The sequence below is a fragment of the Rousettus aegyptiacus genome, unplaced genomic scaffold, assembly GCF_014176215.1.
Source record: "Rousettus aegyptiacus isolate mRouAeg1 unplaced genomic scaffold, mRouAeg1.p scaffold_m13_p_9, whole genome shotgun sequence".
NCBI lineage: Eukaryota > Metazoa > Chordata > Mammalia > Chiroptera > Pteropodidae > Rousettus > Rousettus aegyptiacus.
Genome location: NW_023416312.1, coordinates 92,258,266 through 92,268,550, shown reverse-complemented (window position 1 = coordinate 92,268,550; position 10,285 = coordinate 92,258,266). Strand labels below are relative to the sequence as shown.

At 34.9% G+C, this 10,285-nt stretch overlaps 1 pseudogene; it reads right to left on the bottom strand.

Moving 5' to 3' along the window:
* Positions 1–9,815: 9,815 nt before the first annotated feature.
* On the bottom strand, positions 9,816–9,932 carry LOC118608371 (annotated as a pseudogene).
* Between the last annotated feature and the right edge of the window lie 353 nt (positions 9,933–10,285).

Here is a 10,285-nt window from a genome sequence, read left to right as displayed (position 1 = left end):
GGCCTAGCAAAGTAGTCTAATTTCCATAGTGCCAACTTCTTCCAGGCAGATGAAGTTATTGAGCATCGACTTTTGCAGCCAGGGTACCATGGCAGATAGTGCTCTGTGAGGTTCAGAAGCCTCAATATGGAGTTTACAATAAATCTGGGAAGACATAAGACTTTAAGGATTCTATGGAGGAACATGTCAACAAATTTGATTCAATATAAAGAAAAAAATCTGCATACCTCAGTGCTGAGTGGACACTCTAGTTAAACTTATATTCCTCTATAAAAAGCTTTTACATTATGTATTAAAGTATTTAGCTCACTAGCAATGCTGCCAAGGACCTTCTTATCTGGTGACCTCTGAAAATAGCAACAGGAGTAAATGAATGTTGCATCTCAGCTTGTTAAAAATAATGTAGCAGTGTTGTTAATAAATACTGAGCTTTATAACGTCACCCCAAAGATTTTTATGTTAATGTACTGAATGTTCATCTTTCTTTGACTGCTTCATTAGAAGTAAAAAATACTAAATGATTCCAAGCAAAAGCTCAGTTACAATATTTTGTCTGGTTGCCTGGAAGCAGGATGTAGTATTAAGTCCACATGGGAAATCGTCTGCAAAAATGCACACTAATGTTGTAGTAGAAAGTATTGATTCCCTGAATTACATCTCTTTAGTGACTCTTCATGACCTTCAGCATACTGTTTAAATGTTTTAGCAGGACATATATAGTCCTCCTTGATCTATTCTTTGCATAGCTGTCAAGATTCAGAAGCACAATTGTGGGTGGAAAAGTACAGCTCGATATAGGACCTCACTCCTGTCTTACCTCGGGAAAGGACAGATCTATGTGCCTTCTACCTGGTGTCTCTCTCAACCCCACCTCTCTCATATTTGTCTTTCTAGGCCCTATTCCTGAACCCAAGTGTCCTGCATCTTTAATTTTTAATGATTTCATTTTTCTTTATAGCTAACTCATTTCAAGAGGAGCTATAACCCTTCCCTTCAACTTCCTTCTAGCCTTTTAGCTAGGGCTCTGAAGACCTCTGGCTTGTCTCTTGGCTGAAACTTGATTAATAACATTTATAAAATTACATGATGGCATTAATGGATTGGAGTGAAGTAACCTAGGAATCTGAGTAATGTTTATAAGATTGCTTCTAGGGAAATAGTGCTTCTGTTTCCAGATAACCAATTATGTCCAGATAAATAGGGGATTTTTGTTTGTTTCTCGAGAACCAGTTAAGACACAGTAAACTTTTAAATTAAAAAGTTTTTCATAAATTGGACAATGTTTGTGGTAAGATGAAAAAGATGATGATGGTAATTAAGCATTACTGTGTCATTACTGTGTGCTTGCCATATGCCAGACACTGTGCTAAGTGTTCTATATGCATTATTACATTTAATACTCACAACAGCTATATAAGATACATACTATTCTTATTTCCATTTTGAGATCATGTGACTTTTGCAAGTCACACAAATGGGAAGTTTTGAGGCTACAATGGTAAGAAACTCTGAAGTATCTTGTTCCAATGCTGTACAACTATCAGAGCAAAGACTAGTCTGATTTCCAGATATTTATTGAATAAAGGAAGGAAGAAAGGAAGGAATACATGGATGAATCGATGCAAAAAAATAGATGAATAAAATAATCTGAAGGTATATAACATCTTTCAAAATACAAAATGTTATTGCTTTCAGGAGATCTGGGTAACTCCCTTTCCCTTCCCAAGGTATATCCACTCCTACCTAAAATGTATCAACCATCACAATAGAAATCACTTATCTTGTTAAACATATCATTTCACCAACTAAAGTAACTGGCTGTCTGGTTATAATAGAGTTATTTTGTTCACAGTGCAATGACTGCTTCTACAATGCTTGAAGCAGTATGTTTTAAATAAAGCTTTATGATACAAAGCATACAATTTTGGAGTTGTTTGAGGAAAACTCCAAACTCAGTACTTCCTGGATATAACCATACGTATGCTACTTAGCTCTTCTGTGATTCAGTTTTCTCATCTGTAAAATAGTACTTCATATTTTGCGGGGTTTTAAAAATGTCTTTAAAGTTTTTTTTAGTTAATATGTAAAAAATTTTGCTCAATGCCTGGTACATCAAAATTGTTAGCTATTTCTATTAATAGTGTTAGCAGAAATAGCTTCTTTCATCTTGTAACATAATTTTCAAAATGTTTTTACTAAAATTATCTCAGTTGATCATCTAAGAAGACTAGACATAGGATTTAAAAATAGCAAATTTGATTCTCAGAACATTAATAATATGTTCCAGGCTCTGTATTGCTTCTTTTAATTCTTACTGCAAACTCAACAGGTAGGTACTAGTACACAGAGGAGAAAATGAGCTTAACAAATATTAAGTGATTTGTTCTAAGGCATTCAGCTAGTTAGTAGTAAAACTCTGAATCAGATGCACTTCGAGTCGTCTCTGAATCTCAATTGCAATGCTTTTCCAAATTTGATCATGTGATACGTTTATTCTTTAAAAAGTGGTGTGCATGGGTCAAAATCCTGGCACACTTACTTGCCAGCTGTGTAAACATAAAACTCAGTCTCATATTTAAAATAGAGTTTATAATGGTACCTACTTTATAGGGATGTGAAGAGGATTAAATGAGATAATATATACAAAGCCAGTAGAAGAGAACCGAGCACATATTAGGCACTCAAAAAATGTTAGCAATTATTTTCTGATGCAGATAGGCATCTCCTATATAATTGTTTAACAATTACTACTGAATGCTCTTTTAGTATATTTTACTCTGTTCTGAGACTTAATAGAAGAAAATAATTTAAAAATCTAAATCCTATGTTAAGAGGAGCAATCAGTACAGTATCCCAGCACTACCATCTCTTCTAAGTAACATTTTGATAAAAGGGTTAAGGTACCCACTTTCTGCATGGGGAGAATGAGATACCCACAGATTAAACGCCTTTCTAAAAATAGGTATTAGAAGGTGACTGTCAGTGGACCAGGCTTCGGTATCAGTATGGAAGCATCGTTACTTACTAGATACTTACATACTTACTTACATTGATCATTCTTTCCTCATTCCCCTCGACATAATTTAGACTCTTTGTTGTAATAGAGCTTATGTTCTTTATACAGAGATAATTGATTTCTATGAGGTGTTCTGAATATTGGTTAGCTTGGGAAATAATTACAATAGTAATAGCTACCATTTAATAAGCATCTACAATGTTTCAATATATGAACTGGGCCTTTTGTAAACATGAGATATAAAGAAAATCTACAAACCCAAGTTTAAAAGTAATGGACTTGACCTTGTTTATTTTTGTGGCCCACGGCTCCCAGGGTGACAGAAACTGACTCAATGTCATGGCAAAGTTTCTCCCTGGTCATTTCTCTAGCCTTGTGTCTGAGGCACTCAGGGCTTACAAAGTGCCAAAGAATTGTCTGAGAATGGGGTAGGTCAGTGAGTGCTGGTGCATCTGTTTCCCAGTGTCATCTATCTACTCAGGTGATCTGATACTTGCAGAAAACACCTGAGACACCCCTCATTTCTCTTCGTAGACCCTTCAAGTGACTCTTGCCACTACTACACCATACTCGAAAATTTGAGAATACTTCTATTCTTTGACATTCTATGCTGGGGCTATATGATCACTAGTGGACTGTTTATGCTCTATCTATTGAGAAAAACAAAACAAAACAAAACAGAGAGCCAGTACATCTTTTGGACCTTTCTGTCTTTTAGTGTTTCCCACCCAGTAATCAAAGTACAGATCCCCCTGATGTCTTTGTACCTCCTTTCTTCATTGAACTTTGAGATGAGACCATATGTGACATCTTGATTATACCCTCATGAGAAACCCTAAGCCAGAGATCTAGCAGATTGCTGACTCACAGACACTGTAAGATGATAAATGTTTGTTGTTATAAGCTGCTAAGTTTTGGGGGTAACTTTTTATGTAGCAATAGAGGATAAGAAAAATAGAAGCTTATAAATTAGGAGAGAAAAATGATTAGTATTCAAAAATACGATTCCATATTGTACCACCATTCTAGGATATAGTGATTATTATGCCCATTTTGTAAGTGATATAATTAAAGCTTCAGAGAAGTTTAAATAATTTACCAAAGGTCACCCAATCAAGTATCAAGAATCAACCTTCTTTTCTCTTCATTACATTTTACTACCACCATGCAAGTCTCTATATACGAAGAGTTATATACTAAATGAGAAAAGTTAAGTTAGCCCGACTTGGAGGGTAACAGTGTAACAAAGGTATCAGTTGACTTTGAAGTTACTTGGCTCTGCTTCCTTTTGAAGAGCTGAAACAGAGTGTAGTAATTTCTGCAAATTATGATAAAATACATAGTAAAAATTCAGATACTAGACCAACATTTTCACCTTCTTAAGTTGTCGCACTTATTTAATTTCTACCTTACATATTCCTTTGGAAAGATATGATTTAATATTGCTTTCACCTATAAAACCATTCATAATATTTTGTTCTCATCACATTTTTCTTCTCATGTGTAATGAGTATTCATGATGGCACCTCTCTTCATCGAGACTACAGAATTGAAATCAAAGCCAAGAAAATGCATTCTTTCTTCACATTGATGTATTAAATCTATGACTACCTTGGCAATATAACAAAAATTAGTGTGCTCTGTACATAAATATATATTTCTTCATACAGTTATTCTGTATTAAACACAGTTACATTGTTTGTGTTCCTTATTTATTCCATCATGTCGAGAATTTATTCAGCTGTAATTTTCTTTGCTATAGCCTGGAAAATCCAGATATTTAACCAATGGAAACTAATTATTTAAATACAGAGATAGGAAGGGAAGTGGACCACATGTAAGATGCTTTGAGTTTTCTATAAAAGGAGGCCCTCAAAGACTTTTAAAACATTTATTATATTCATTTAACAAATGCATATAATATTTACTTGTTACCTGACACTTCTAAAATTTTTGTAAATATTAACTCATTTAATTACACGATAAAGTAGTTACTCTATTTATATTAATTGTAAAGTTGAAGAAATCAAGACACAGAGATATTAAATACATTGCCCGAGGGTGGACAGCCACTAAGCAGCAGAGCCAGGATTCAAAGTTTGCCTTCTAGCTGAAAGGTCCATGCCCTCAACAACTACACAGTGCCATGTAGAGAAAATGAATCATTTTAAAGGCATTTGAGAAAACATGTGAATTCTTTTAGTAGCATATCAACAAAACATATACATATTTGATATCCATATATATTATGCATATTCCATGTATATGTCACTAATGTTACTGAACAGTCCCTATGATGATCTCTCTTTAGATAAGAAAGGATAGATATATATTATCTACATATGGATATAAGAAACAAGCATTGCTTTATTGTCAGAAGACATCTTGAGTCTTGATTGTGAATCAATTATGACTCCAATAAAGTAGAGTAAACTATATCAGCCTTAGTTTATGTTTCGGTCATCATATTATCCTCAGCTCCTTGCACACTATGTTTGGCAAATAGTAAAGACTCAATAATGGTTTTTGTTGAGTTGATAATAAGCACTGCTTGATTATTTATGGATTATCTGTTATGTCACCTGAAGAGTTGTGTAATAGTAGATGCTCCTCCATATTTAACTAAGAGTTAGATAATATTTGCTTAATGTGCATTATCAATAAGGATGCATTATGTAGATGAACCAGAAAGAAACAAGTTTTACACAAAGGTCAAATGCACATAAAGTCACAGATTAGATTCCAATTGCTTATTCTTGGGTTTTGGAATATTATCAGACCACCCCATTCTGTGCTGGAGATAAGGTACTTTATAACTACCCAGAAAATTGAAATGGAAAAAGATGAAACAACCAACTGGGTCAAATTATTACCTTGAAAAATTTGAAGATTGGACTTACAGTTCCATAATACTATGTTCTGAAAGAATTCCAGTACTTCCTTCATGAAAGAATCAAAAAGAAGAAAAAAACTTCTATATCCCTTTTAAGATGCTTGAGATTTTCTTCTGCTATCTGACCTTACCTCTATTTCCAGATGATTTTTAGTTACAACTATGGATATTTCAGTTGCTTTAAAACTATGTTTTAAAAATATTTATACAGGCATTAAATTTACTTGCTCAAACACTCGAGTTAACAATGGGATGCTATCATAGAGACAGAACTTGTTTCTTGTCGTTGTTCCTCTTCTTTTCCTCCTCTTCCCCCTCTTCCTCCTCTCCTCCTTTTCTCCCAATTCTACTCCCCCTTTTCCTCCCCTTCTCTCTTCTTTCTTCCTCCTTCCTCCTTCTTCTTCTATGAACTGAATATGTACAAAGTTAATAAAGCTATTCTAAGCTCAACTTGCAAGTTTGATGCTGGGCCTCTTGAAATGTATACAAAACTTAATGGAAATATTTAGAAAACAGTGCCCACAAACACAAAAACTGTATTGTAGGCTTTAATATGAAAGAAGTTTCTTGATCTCATGTTCAGATAGATAGTAGAATCTACTTTAACTAGGGCTTAATTAATTAAGGAATATTTAACAATTTGAACTCAAGCCCAGTTGAAGTTTATTTTACATTTCATTCATTTGACAATAAGAAAATTAATAGAACTAGCAATCACTTTCGAACATTTTAAAACCACTCATTTTCATATGAATCATTGAGATATATATTGCCAATCATTAAAGCTCTTTTTATCATTAGCTTCACTTTGTTAACCTCGGTTTTATTTGTTTTCAAATAAGAAAAAAAAGTACATTTCTTTCAAGTTCTTAAAAATTTGGAATCTTTATTCCGAATAGTTTCAATGTGGTTTAGAAAACCGGTCCTACTTACATTTTTTGGATCATTCATTGCAGTATTGGAAAAGATGCCCTCAAACTTATTTTCTTCCTCTTCAATTTAGAATTTATTCAAAAACCCAGGCTTATTAAAACCTCTAAATATATGTTGTTGGAGAGGGTAAAGTTCCCAAAGTTCTACATTATTTATTTCTAAATAAACATCTGCACTATAATAAATACAGCTTATATAAGAAGATTGAAAAGAAAATCCTATGGAATTATTCATATTTCCCAAAAGTTGTGTGACTTTTCATGTTCTCATTTATTACTTGCATGAAGAGTCCTACTATACAGAACAAATTCTCTTTAAAGGAAGAGAGAATTGGGAAGACATTCTAAAAATCACTTACGTGCAGTTTTTATCACTGTTCACTCATGTATGGATTAAATGAGAAAATTAGAACAAAGATTGTCTCATTTTTCAAGGTCTTTTCTTACAGTAAATTTAAGTAAACATAGACTAAATTTCCCTATGGTGAGACTGCAAATAGAAACATGCTTTTCCTTGAGACTTATAATTTTGTTCTTAAGTAAATGTTCAAAATGTACCTGGATTTCTTTTCTTTAATAAATTGTTCATAATAGCTGAATGGAAAGGTTAATGTGATTTATTTTCCCTTGTTTTATCATTGGTGTCAGCGCTACTGACAATGTGTCTAATAGTACAATATGTATGCTACCAACATTCAACTACAGACACAAATAGCTAAAGATATAAAACATTTATCAATTTGGCAAGAGGATCTTTGTTTCTTAATGAAAGATGAGAAAATTGATTAAAATGTTCGTTAACACTATTTTTTTATATTTATTGACTAAGATCACCAAAAAATATGAATAATCCTATTTTGTTTCTTTCTGACCTATTTAGGGATCCAAAAATTTGAATCCTTTTAACAATGGTAAAAGTGGCCTATATATGAACCAATAGAGTAGTATTGCACTGTGATATCATTTTAAGTCATTACTTTTAAAATATTGAATGTTTATTGAAATGAGTTATATTTGAGGTCAAAGGAGTCACATATATTAGATGTATGGGATAATAGATTAAACATTCATATTTGAGGTCTGATAAGAACCAACACCTTAATCTGCTAAAAATAAACTATAAGATTTAATATTCATTAAAAAATACAAATTTTTTGACGAAAGAGCTAAGACCATTCAAATGAGGAAAATATAGTCTTTTCAAAAAATGATGCTGGGGAAACTAAATATCTATATGCGAAAGAATAAAGTTGGGCCCTTACCGTATACCATATACAAAGATTAACTCAAAATGGACCCATGACCTAAATTTGAAAGCTATCTTTTAGAAGATAACATAGACGAAAACCTTCATGAATTTCAATTGGGCAATAATTTCTTGGTTGTAACACCAACACACAGGTAACAAAAGGAAAATCAGATAAATTGGACCACGTCAAAATTAAAAAGTTTTGTGCATCAATGCATATTATCAACACAGTGAAAAAGCAGCTCATAAAATAGAGGAAAATATGTGACAATCATATATTTGATAAGATGTTAATATCTAGAATAAAAAGAGAACACTAACAACTCAACGACAACAACAAACCTGATTAAGAAATGTGCAAATGACTTGAAAGACAGTTCTACAAAAAAAGATATAACAATGACTGATAGGCACAGGAAAAAGTACTCAACTTTACTAATTATCAGGGAAATGCAATCCAAAACCACAATGAGGGGAGTGACAACAGCAAGATGAAGGAATAGGAAGTCCTCAGCTCGCATCACCCGACCAAAACAACAATTTGACAGCCATCCGTGGATGAAAGTGCCATTGAGGTAGAAGGCTGGAAAACCCCAGTGAACCTCAAAACTGAAAAGAGCTGCTTTGAAAATGCAGGCCCACTTCCCAGTGACAGGCTCACCAAATACAATCCAGCTTACAAACCCAGAAGAGCCTCAACCCCGTATGGACTTGGATCCAGCCCTTCTTGGCTGCCATCCTGCAACCAGCCCCATATTCCAAGAGACCTAGGAGAAGTTACATCCATCCACATGCCTGGTTACAGTCCTACCAGCCATGGATCTGACTGCAAGTCCTGAAGAAGCCCTATAACTTAGCTACAGCCCTGCTCTCCTGCCTGTCCAGAGACATTCATAACCTCACAAGAAACCAGAAGGAGCCATGCCTGTCTAGGCCCCTGGTAACAGTCACTCAAACCACAAACTCAACTGCAGATCCTGAAATTATCCCATGACTCAACTCCAGTCCTGTTGTCAGTCTTGTCTGCCCAGAGACCCAGCAATACCATTCTGTGCCACTGGCAGCAGGCCTGCTAAACTCAATCCCAGCTGTGTACCCTAGAGTTAGTTCTGGCTGTGGACCTCGAAGTGGCCCTGAGAATTGCTATATAACTGCCTCGGTCTGGGGGTTGTTTTACTCACCCAGCAAAGTGGCAGGAGAAAAGCCTATCAAGCTTCTGTTGGCTGGACTGCTGACCTCATTCCTGAGTACAAACCCTGAGTAGCCCTGTGACTTGGCTCCAGCCCCACTCTATCATGGTCCTAGAGGCAGTCTTGTCCACTCAGAATTCCACTATGGGACTATGTAGGAACCCACTTAGAGAAATAGTGGGAGCCAAACTACTCTGTGTACCTGGTAACAGGTCCACTTGACTCAACTACAAACCTGAAAATGGCCCCATGAACTGGCTCCAACTCTGCTCAAGCATGCCACCAGAGCAGTCCAGTCCATCTAGGGATCCGGCAGGAAGCACACACACTCGTGCCCCTGGTAACAGATCTGTCAACCTTGGACCCAACTGCAGACCTGACAACAGTTATGTAACTGTGCTGCAGCCCCATTTAACTGAGATCCAGGAGGCAGACCCATCAGTTTGTAACCCCAGCACTGCTATAGGTAAATATATAGTCAAATTCAGAATATTCTTTATTTATTTATTCATTTATTTATTTATATTATTATTTATGCCTACAGCACCTGGTCTTCCTAGGTGGTCTCCCATCTAAGTACTAACCAGGCCCAACCTTGCTTAGCTTCCAAGATTAAGACATTGGGCTTGTTCAGGGTGGCATGACTGTAGGCCATGAACCGTGGGTTCACTGTGGCACAAATCCAGGACCTTCCGCGTGTAAAGCAGCTGTGCTAAATGCTATACTATGGAACCACGTCCAAATTGAGAATATTCTAATACTGTGATGGTGGCATGTAAGTTACTTTAACTTTAGTATAAAAGTTTAAAGACAAAATATTAAAATAATTACAGCTATGATAATTTGTTAATGTATACACAATATAAAAATATGTAAATTGTGACATGAAATATATGTGTGTAGAGGGAGAAAAGGTATAGAACTTTTATATGCAATTGAATTTAAGTTGTAGGATATTTTATGTAAGCCTTTAAGGTGTATAGATGCTGCTAATAAAGAAATATA